The sequence below is a fragment of the Ailuropoda melanoleuca genome, chromosome 16, assembly GCF_002007445.2.
Source record: "Ailuropoda melanoleuca isolate Jingjing chromosome 16, ASM200744v2, whole genome shotgun sequence".
Lineage (NCBI taxonomy): Eukaryota > Metazoa > Chordata > Mammalia > Carnivora > Ursidae > Ailuropoda > Ailuropoda melanoleuca.
Genome location: NC_048233.1, coordinates 79,387,562 through 79,397,955, shown reverse-complemented (window position 1 = coordinate 79,397,955; position 10,394 = coordinate 79,387,562). Strand labels below are relative to the sequence as shown.

Here is a 10,394-nt window from a genome sequence, read left to right as displayed (position 1 = left end):
TTCCTCGGACAAAATTTTCCAAAGGATCTCTCAAAAGCCCTCTGCCTTTGATCCTGGGTGCCGTCTCAAGAGTTTTGAGATATGCTACTGAATTAAATTATGTGGCCATCAGTGAAAGTTTGGTTTTCTGATTAGCTTGTTTCCCCTAAGATTTATTTATTTATTTGAGAGAGACACAGAGTGAGAGAGAGAGAGAGAGAGAGAGAGAGAGAGAGAGAGAGAGGGAGCATGAGCCGAGGGGGAGGGGCAGGGGCAGAGAGGGAGGGAGAGATAAAGACAATACTGCGGTACTGCGCTGAGTGTGGAGCCCAACATGAGGCTTGGTTTCATGACCCTGAGATCAGGACCTTCGCTGAAACTAGGAGTTGGCTGCTTAACCAACTGCGCCACCTAGGGGCCCCCAAATAAGTAATTTCTTTACTTACAGTTAAAAACTCGGATTCTAATAAAAAATTATAAAAAAAAAAACCCACTCTGATTCTAAAAGTCAAACCTTAACAAGAGCTGGCTGTGTCTTCTTCTTGGTGCTTGTGAAAGAGGAAGGAAGGAAAAGAGGTATTTTTTGTAGAGGTCCACCTGCATTCCTGTGCTCAGCCAGCTGATTTCACAGTCCAGACTGAGGTGCTGAATAATGGAAGGACCTTTAAGACCAGAAAACAGCTGAGCCTTCTGGGAAAAGAGCCTCAGAGGGCATGCTGCCAACATATCAGTATTTCGGAGCTGCCTCTCTGAACTTGGGATCCTGAGGGAGGGACTGAATTTCATACGGTGCTGCCAGAAGTTTGTGCAGGTGGTGTATTTCATCTTCTAGAACAGCCTGCAGCCTCTGGTCTTTACTTGGGGATCTCTGCAGAGACTGAGTAAGATTGACAGCTTTGCAGGTGAGAACAAAGGAGAATCGTTGTTCTGGGACCCCACATCTCCCGTCGCTTTCCCCAGTGAAGTAGAATGAATCAAAATGCTACTGTTGGGTGTGGATAAGAGTTTCTGAACTCATTTGGGTTGAGAATTATGCCAGGAAAAAAGAAGCTCTTCCATTTCAGAAACCTGTATCGGTCACCTACTGTGTATAGGGCAATACCCTAGTTCTGTGAGAAATTCTTGACAGGATAAAGCCAGGCTCTTGTTCTGAACTGATGAAGAGATGTGAGGAGATTTGAGAGCCAGGGGTTGGTAGAGGGGAGACAATCCAGCAGCCTCTAGAAGGAATATGCTGGTTTCGGTGACATATAACACAATTTACAGACGTACTATGTAAACATTATCTTATTTCTTCCTCTAGTAACATTCTGAGGTAGTCAGATTTTTTTCCTTGAGTAAATGATGACCAGGGAAATTAAGTGCACTGCTTAAGGCTGCAAAGGTAGATTCTAGTAAGAGGACTACAATACAGACAAGATTAATTGTAAATGTAAAACCATAAAAAATGTAACTTAAAGAAGTCTTAGCTGTAACACTCCTATGATATTATTTGGTATTTCCTTCTATATTTTCATATTTTTAAAATTTTACTTAAATTAAATTAACATACAGTATATTAGTTTCAGAGGTAGAGTTTAGTGATTCATCAGTTGCATATAACACCCAGTGCTCATTATATCATGTGCTCTCCTTAACGCCCACCACCCAGTTACCCCACCCCCACTCACCTCCCCTCTATATTTAAGAGTCTGTTATGGTTGTCTCCCTCTCCGATTTAGGCTTATTTTATTTTTCCCTCCCTTCCCCTAGGATCCTCTGTTTTGTTTCTTAAATTCCACATATGAGTGAAATCATATGATAACTGTCTTTCTCTGATTGACTTATTTGCTTAGCATAATACCGTCTCGTTCCATCCACGTCATTGCAAGTAGTTAAGACTTCATTCTTTTTGATGGTGGAGTATATATACATATATATATACCTTGTCTTCTTTATCCATTCATCTGTGAATGGACGTCTGGGCTCTTTCCACAGTTTGGCTATTGTGGACATTGCTGCTATCATATTTATGTGATTTATATAAATATGTACACAAAAAGACTTTACATATCTGATTAGAATTTATGTATTGTCATTTTCTGCCTTTTTTGTGTTCATCTTAAGACTCCGTATAGCAGCTTTCACGTTAAGGGGTTTTAGAGTTGTAAAATAATAATAGTTCATTATTTATGTAAGTTGTCTGAGATTGTGCCTAGTACTTCTCTGTAAGTTAGTATTGCTCTACAAAATTGTTCATAAAGCATTTTTCATTTGAATTTTCTTTGGATAAATTCCAAGTATTGGAATGGTTTCATCAAAGGTTTCAAAGTGTCCTTATAGGGCTTTGTCCATTATCAATGCAGGCAACCACCAAAATGTAGTGGCTCCCTTGAATCCTCTATCTCAGTCAAATGCATTTATTGAACATCATATTTGTGTTTTTAGTGTGTGTGTGTGTGTGCACGCGCGCGCACGTGTGCATGTGTTGAAGGTTGTCCCAAATGTACTGGGCAGTACATCAATATTACATCCCCGGTAATCTAGCATCAAATTCAACTCGGCTTCTTATTGTCATGTGGCCTTTTTGTGAGATGCTCCTAGATGATGTCAGATTAATCTTCAGAAATATTATACTTCTACTGTCTTGATGCTGTCCAAGATACAGCCTCTGGTCTGAGGCCTTTTTCAAGTTCCATGCCCAGCACACAGTAGGCTTTCTACAGGTACCTGTTGAATGAATGAGTCTTTGCCCTTGGTAAGTGGAGTGACTAAATAGACAGTTATGTTGATGTAAATACTTCATAAACTCAATCATTCAACAGACATTTATTGAGTCTTTACTGTGTGTCAGATGGTATAAAAACACTATGGAAAACAGTATGTGGGTTCCTCAAAAAATTCAAACTAGAACTACCATATGATCCAGCAAACCCACTTCCGGATGTGTGTGTATATACCTATGAAGGTGATGATGTCACAATCTCAGAGATATTTGGGGGTGCCTGCGTGGCTCAGTCAGCTAAGTGTCTGCCTTACACTCAGGTCATGATCCCAGCGTCCTGGGCTTGAGTCCCACAAGGGGCTCCCTGCTCAGCGGGGAGCATGCTTCTCCCTCTGCCTGCCGCCCCCTACCCCCACCGCTTGTGCTCTCTCTGTGACAAATAAAAAAATCTTAAAAAAGGAAGAGATCTCTGTACCTACATGTTTACTGCAGCTTTATAGACAATAACTAAGATATGGAAACAGCCTAAGTGTCCACAAATGGATGAATGGATACAGAAGTTGTGGTATATATACACAATGGACTATTACCCAGGCATGAGAAAGAAGGAAATCTTGCCATTTGTAACAACATGGATGGACCTTGAGGGCATTATGCCAAGTGAAATAGGTCAGAGAAAGACAAATACTATATGATCTCACTTATGTACAGAATCTTAAAAAGCCAAACTGTAAGGAACAGAGAGTAAAATACTGGTTGCCAGGGACTGGGAGTTTGAGGTAATGGGGAAATGTTGGTCAACATACAAACTTCCAGTTATAATATAAACAAGTTCCAGGGATCTAATGTACAGCATGGTGATGATAACTAATAATATAATACTTGAAAGTTGCTAAGAGAGTAGATCTTAAATGTTCTCACAACAAAAAAAAAAGAGGTAATTATGTGATGCGATGGAGGTGTTAACTAACTTTATTGCGCCAACCATTTCACAATATATCTATGTATCAAACAATCACATTGCACACATTAAACTTACACAATGTTCGCTTCAATTATATCTCAGTAAAGCTGGGGGCGAAAAAGAAAAAAAATACAATCACTGCCTTAAGTGGTTCTGGTCAAGATTCTCCCCTCAAATCATGAAGAGAATTCAAGGTTAAGTGAAGGGACTGGTTCACTGGCAAGGATCCAAATAACTGATAAGAACCTGGGGGAAAAGGGAACACATATGAAAAAATCGAAACATTAATCTATCCAAGAATTTCCCACCATGTTAAAACTGAAGCTCACAGGGATGGAAATCTTGTCAGTTCTTGCTGACTCTGACCTTGGTAGATTGGGTGCCCTGTAGAGGACAGGCTCCTTCATTAGGGGGCTAAACACCCTGGTTCAGATGACAGAGAAGCTGAAGGCAAACCCAGGCGACAGTGAAGCACTTGCCTGCCCAGCCATGGCCTCATGTCATGAAGTTAGCAACTAAATGTCCGCTGCTTCAACTCTGTCCCCCAAATTTCCCCTAGGAGCCTCTCATATGGCCCGTTCTAGCTGCAACCATGCAAGGAATGGAATTCCAGGAAAGGTAGTTCAGCCTCGCTGGGGTGATGCCTTACAAAGCCACTACAGTGAGCTCTCAATCAAGATTTATCGAGTGATCGAATAAGTGACTGGATGAATAGATCAATTTCAACAGGAAGAACCCTAAGGCCATATGATCTACAAACAACTGAGACATCAGGCAGAGAAGAGTTTGTTTTTTAGAGAGGAGTAAGTAAAGCTCATGGAGTGTTTTTCTGCATGCCAATGATGGCTCAGGCTGCGGGGGGCTCAAAGTCCAGAGTCCTGTGTGGAGGGGAGAAGATTAATTAAAGTTTAGACAACTGTTCTGATGGCACAGTGAGGGTAAACAGTCAAACTAACCATTTATGAACAGTAAACAGGGCTGGAAAATCCAATGTGGGGGAGTGCGCTGTAGAAGGGGCAGGGCCGATACAGCTCAGAGAATGTTTTACCCAAGTTTAGCCTATTCTTAGTAGAGGGTGTTAAGAAGGGGTTATATGTTGACTCAGTCTAGAGGAAGAGGAGAAATTTGCTTATTTATTATTTTTTAATTTTTTTATTATATTATGTTCATCACCATACAGTACATCCCTGGTTTTTGATGTAAAGTTCGATGATTCATTAATTTAACCAACATTTGGTTAACAAGCAGTTTGTTTTGATATATCAGTGGGTGACTCACAGCTCAGCTAATCATTTATAAGGCAGAGATTGGGAATTTGGAGGGTGGGTGCCTGGCCTTGTCATAGGTAAGCAAGCGGGGCATCCATGAGTCTTATTAAGGCAGGTGGGAGGAAGGAAGTTTCCTTGAAGTAAGCCCTTCCAGAAACACAAAGTAGACGGAAGGATTTCTTAGTACAACCTTAATTATTGGTATGCTGGGTGTTATAAAAATTAAAATAAAAATTTCATAAAGTTTAGAAAATACTAAAAAATAGTTTTGGAAGGATGCACCCGTGGTTTCTGCCAGTCTTATTCTTCCTAGGAGTTAGTGAGGAGTTTGGTGAATGGGGCACCAATAAAACAGCAAGAATGAAGGCCTGACCATTAGCTAGAACTGTCTGTTGTGTCTGTTTTGTGTCTTTGTGTGTTTTCCATCGCATCTCATTCCTTGATATTTCTTGATCCTCTCTTTAGGTGAAAACCAAGATGTTCCACCTACAAGGCTCGCAAGTGCTGCAGACGCTAGAAAAATCCTTGAGGAAGAGCCTCCCAGAGTCCTTAAAGGTGACAGAACATTCTTAGGGGGGCACAAAAGGACTAGCAACTGTTATGAAAGAAGTAGGAAGGAGAACAAGGTTTCTCTGAGCACCTACTCTGTGCCAGGCACTCACGGGTCTTACATCTCATTTACCTTACATCACCTTACTGGAAGGCAAGTCTGTTATGTCCATGTAACCAAAGAGGAGATTCAAGCTCAGTTTTAAGACTTGACCAAGATCACACCACTAGTGAGTGGCAAATGTGTGATTTAAATCCACTATGATCTTTGCTGTGTGATGATCCAAAAACACCTCTTTGTGCCATTCCAAGAATTATATTATGTAACACTGGAAGATTTCCCAGAACTGCACAGTTGACTGAACTAACACATTAATGTTTAACTTATTCTTTCTTAACAATTGAGTGCCTAACAAAAGTTAACCATTATGATTCTTGTTTGAAATTAATGATAGGCCAGTTTCTATTTTGTCAAACCCCAAAGCTTATGTGGGGTTTGGGATAAGACATGGGATGAGATAGAAATGTTTTAGAAACAGATCAATGATCTTACATATAAAGAGGAGGGTTTTTTTTTTTTTTTTGGAGGGGCAATAATATATGTTGCAAAGGGACTAGAATACTACCAGGGATAAAGAGTGCCATTGCATTTTAATAAAAGTATCAATTCACCACAAAGACATTAAAAATGCTGAAATGTATACACCTAACAACAGAGGTTCAAAGGACATGGGACAAAAATCAATAGAACTGAAAGAACAAATAAATAAACCCATGTGTGTAATTAAAGATTTTTAACACTCCTCTCTGAGTAATTTATAGAATAGACAGAAAACCTATAACAGATATAGAAGACCTGAAAAATACTATGAACCAACTTAATTGACATTTACAGAGTACGTCCCTCAACAGTAGCAGAATACACATTCTTTCCAAATGCACATGGAATATGTACAAAGATAGACCACATTTTTAAGACTTTTTAAAGAACTGAAATCCTAACAAGTGTGTCCTTCAACAATATGATATTAAACTTTAAAAAACCCTGAAAGGTATCTAGAAAAACACCCAAATTTTAGAAATATACAACTCATTTCTAAATAAACCACACTTAAAAATCATAAGGAAAATTAGAAAATATTTGAGTTGAATAAAGACAAAAGTACAACATATCAAAAGTTTTGGGATACAGCTAAAGCAGTGATAAATGGGAAATATATAGCATTAAGTGCTTTACTGAAAAAAAAATAGTGGATTCAAATCAGTGCTTTAAGTTTCCACCTGAAAAATTAGAAAAAGAAGAAAAAATTAACTCCAAAGCAAATAGAATTAAGAAAATGTTAAAAGATAAGAGCAGAAACCAATGAATTTGAGAGGAGAAAACCAATTAAGAAAATGATCAATCTGGCTCATTGAAAAGATCAATAATGTTGATAAACTTCTGATTCAGAAATGCACAGAGAAGACACAAATAAAACCAGGAATGAAACAGGGGACATTAATACCAACCCCATAAACATTATAAAGATAATAAAGACATACCATTATCAACATTGTGCCCATAGATTTCACAATTTATGTTCTGTGAAAAATACAAATTACCTATCAACAGTCACTGAAGAAGAAAAATAGAACCGAAATCATCCTGTATCCATTGCAGAAACTGATTTCATAATTTAAAACTTTCCAACAAAGAAAATACCATTGCTCAGATGGCTTTAATGACAATTTCTACCACACATGTAAGGAAGAAATAATATCAATTCTCTGCAAACTCTTGCAGAATAGATCAGAGGAGGAAACACTAGCCAACTCGTTTCATGAGTCCAGAATTACCCTAATATGAAAACCAGAAGTGGATTTTATTTAAAAAAAAAAAAAGAACTAGAGAACAATATTCCTCATGAACATAGATGCAAAAATCCTCAACAAAATACTATCAAGTGAAATCCATCAATATATCAATAGGATAATACATTATAACCAAGGGGAATTTATCTTGAGAATGAAGGCGGGTTCAACATTCAAAGATCAATCAGTGTATTTCACTGTATCAACAGATTAAAGAAAAAAGCCAGATGATCTCTTAATAGATGCAGACGAAAAATCAAACTGGAGTTCTTTCCTATGATGGATATTATGCAGTCATTAAAAATGATTAGATTTGTGTTTGTTGACATGGAACTATACCCTTGGTATAGTGTGTGTGTGTGTGTGTGTGTGCGCTAAACTAATATATATTAGGTAATTTCATTGCTTAAAAATTGTATGTGTATTTGTCAATAAATGAAATAAAATGGAAAGATACAACCTAAGCTCGACAATGTGATAGTGGATGATTTTTAATTAATTAATTTATCTGGATGTTTAACTGTATTCATAAATGTTCTTGTGGTTTAACCCCCAAATCTATTCTATTTGGAGTAATAAAGTGGAATCTGAAGGTGATCTGAACCACATGCCCTATCACTTACTGCCTTGATTTTATAGAAATAATCCTTGTCCTGATCAAACAAGGCACTTTACCATCCTTTTCTCATAAGCTGACCCCCTGTCTTTCTTGGGATGCCACAGGTGTATGGGACCATCTTCCACATGAACCAGGGAAACCCATTTAAGCTAAAGGCCCTGGTGGACAAGTGGCCTGACTTTACAACAGTGGTTATCCGCCCTCAGGAGGAGGTAAGGTGCCAGATGTGAATGAGTACACTTTTGTGTTCTTATTTGCTCTGTGCCTACCATGCATCTGGCAATGTGCTGGACCTAGGGGATATAGAAATGAATTGTATGATGGTGAGCAAGGCGCTGTCCTCAAGAAGTCCACAGCCTGGAGGAAAAGATAGATAAGTGAATAAATTACAGCATGGAGTGAAAACATATACATACAACATATAAGCACATACAACATACAAGATACAAGCAGTGCTGTCCAAGAGATGATGAAAACGAAAGATGTCAGGGCATGCAAATAGAGGATCAGAGGGCCTTCTAGGTAGGCATTTCACCAAGGCTGGATTTTGAAGATAAATAGGTTTTTGGCACACTGACAAGAATACAGAGTACATTCTAAACAGAAAAAAATAAAAATATGTAGAGGTAAATATGAAGAATGTTAAGAAAATATAAAGAATAAGTTGCAATGCCTGTATTTAGGAATATATTTTCAGTTCCAAATTTAAAGATCCTCAAACTAAGTGCTTAATACATTTCAAATACGAATATGTTACAAGCATATTGGAAAACATAAAGTAAAAATTTATGCATGCAAAATATATGTATATAAAAAATATATATATATTTACTATTATATTATGTTAGTCACCATATAGTACATCATTAGTTTTTGATGTAGTGTTCCATGATTCATTGTTTGCTTATAACACCCAGTGCTCCATGCANCCAAGAGATGATGAAAACGAAAGATGTCAGGGCATGCAAATAGAGGATCAGAGGGCCTTCTAGGTAGGCATTTCACCAAGGCTGGATTTTGAAGATAAATAGGTTTTTGGCACACTGACAAGAATACAGAGTACATTCTAAACAGAAAAAAATAAAAATATGTAGAGGTAAATATGAAGAATGTTAAGAAAATATAAAGAATAAGTTGCAATGCCTGTATTTAGGAATATATTTTCAGTTCCAAATTTAAAGATCCTCAATTTTTTGAGGAATGCAAATAACTTTTTAAAATAATAGTGAATTGTGGCTTACATTTTAAAGACATCATNGCTAGCCCATACCCCCACCCCTCCCCTCTAAAACCCTCAGTTTGTTTCCGGTGTCCATAGTCTCTCATGGTTCATCTCCCCCTCTGTTTCCCCCCTTCATTTTTCCCTTCTTTCTCCTAATGATCTTCCTGCTATCTTTTGGAATAAATTTTGTGTTTCAATTTTTTGAGGAATGCAAATAACTTTTTAAAATAATAGTGAATTGTGGCTTACATTTTAAAGACATCATGTGTCTAATAAGGGGTTAATATCCAAAATATATGAAGGACTTTTACAACTCAACACCAAAAAAACAAATAACCCAATTAAAAAATAGGCAAAGGACCTTAAAAGACATTTATCCAAAGACATACAGATGGCCAACAGACACATGAAAAGGTGCTCAATATCACCAATCATCAGGGAAATGCAAATCAAAGTACAATGAGATATCACTTTATATCTATCAGAATGGCTCAAATGAAANGACTTTTACAACTCAACACCAAAAAAACAAATAACCCAATTTAAAAATAGGCAAAGGACCTGAAAAGACATTTATCCAAAGAAGACATACAGATGGCCAACAGACACATGAAAAGATGCTCAATATCACTAATCATCAGGGAAATGCAAATCAAAGTACAATGAGATATCACTTTATATCTATCAGAATGGCTCAAATGAAAGACACAAGAAGTAAATGTTTGTGAGGATGTGGAACAAAAGGAACCTTGTACATGGTTGGGAATGTATATTAGTGCAGTCTTTATGGAAAACAGTATGGAAGTTCCTCAAAAACTTAAAAATTAAATGACCATATGATTCAATAATTTCACTATTGGGTATTTACCCAAAGTAAGTGAAAATACTAATTTGAAAGGATATATGCACCCCTATGTTTATTGCAGGAATATTACAATAACCGAGATATGGAAGCAATCCAAGTGTCCATAGATATATGAATGGATAAATAATATAATTTATATATGTATAAACATAAATTTATATATAAAATATATTATATAAGTATAATTATATATATATTATATATAATNATATATGAAGGACTTTTACAACTCAACACCAAAAAAACAAATAACCCAATTTAAAAATAGGCAAAGGACCTGAAAAGACATTTATCCAAAGAAGACATACAGATGGCCAACAGACACATGAAAAGATGCTCAATATCACTAATCATCAGGGAAATGCAAATCAAA

The 10,394-nt window shown here is 37.1% G+C and overlaps 1 non-coding gene across 1 annotated transcript; it reads left to right on the top strand.

Annotated features, from left to right (window-relative positions):
- The first annotated feature begins 756 nt into the window (after positions 1-756).
- Positions 757-8,161, top strand: LOC100477175. Its single transcript, XR_004621456.1, has 3 exons — positions 757-881; positions 5,381-5,470; positions 8,039-8,161. It is a non-coding gene; the product is annotated as an uncharacterized LOC100477175 (transcript).
- Positions 8,162-10,394: the final 2,233 nt, after the last annotated feature.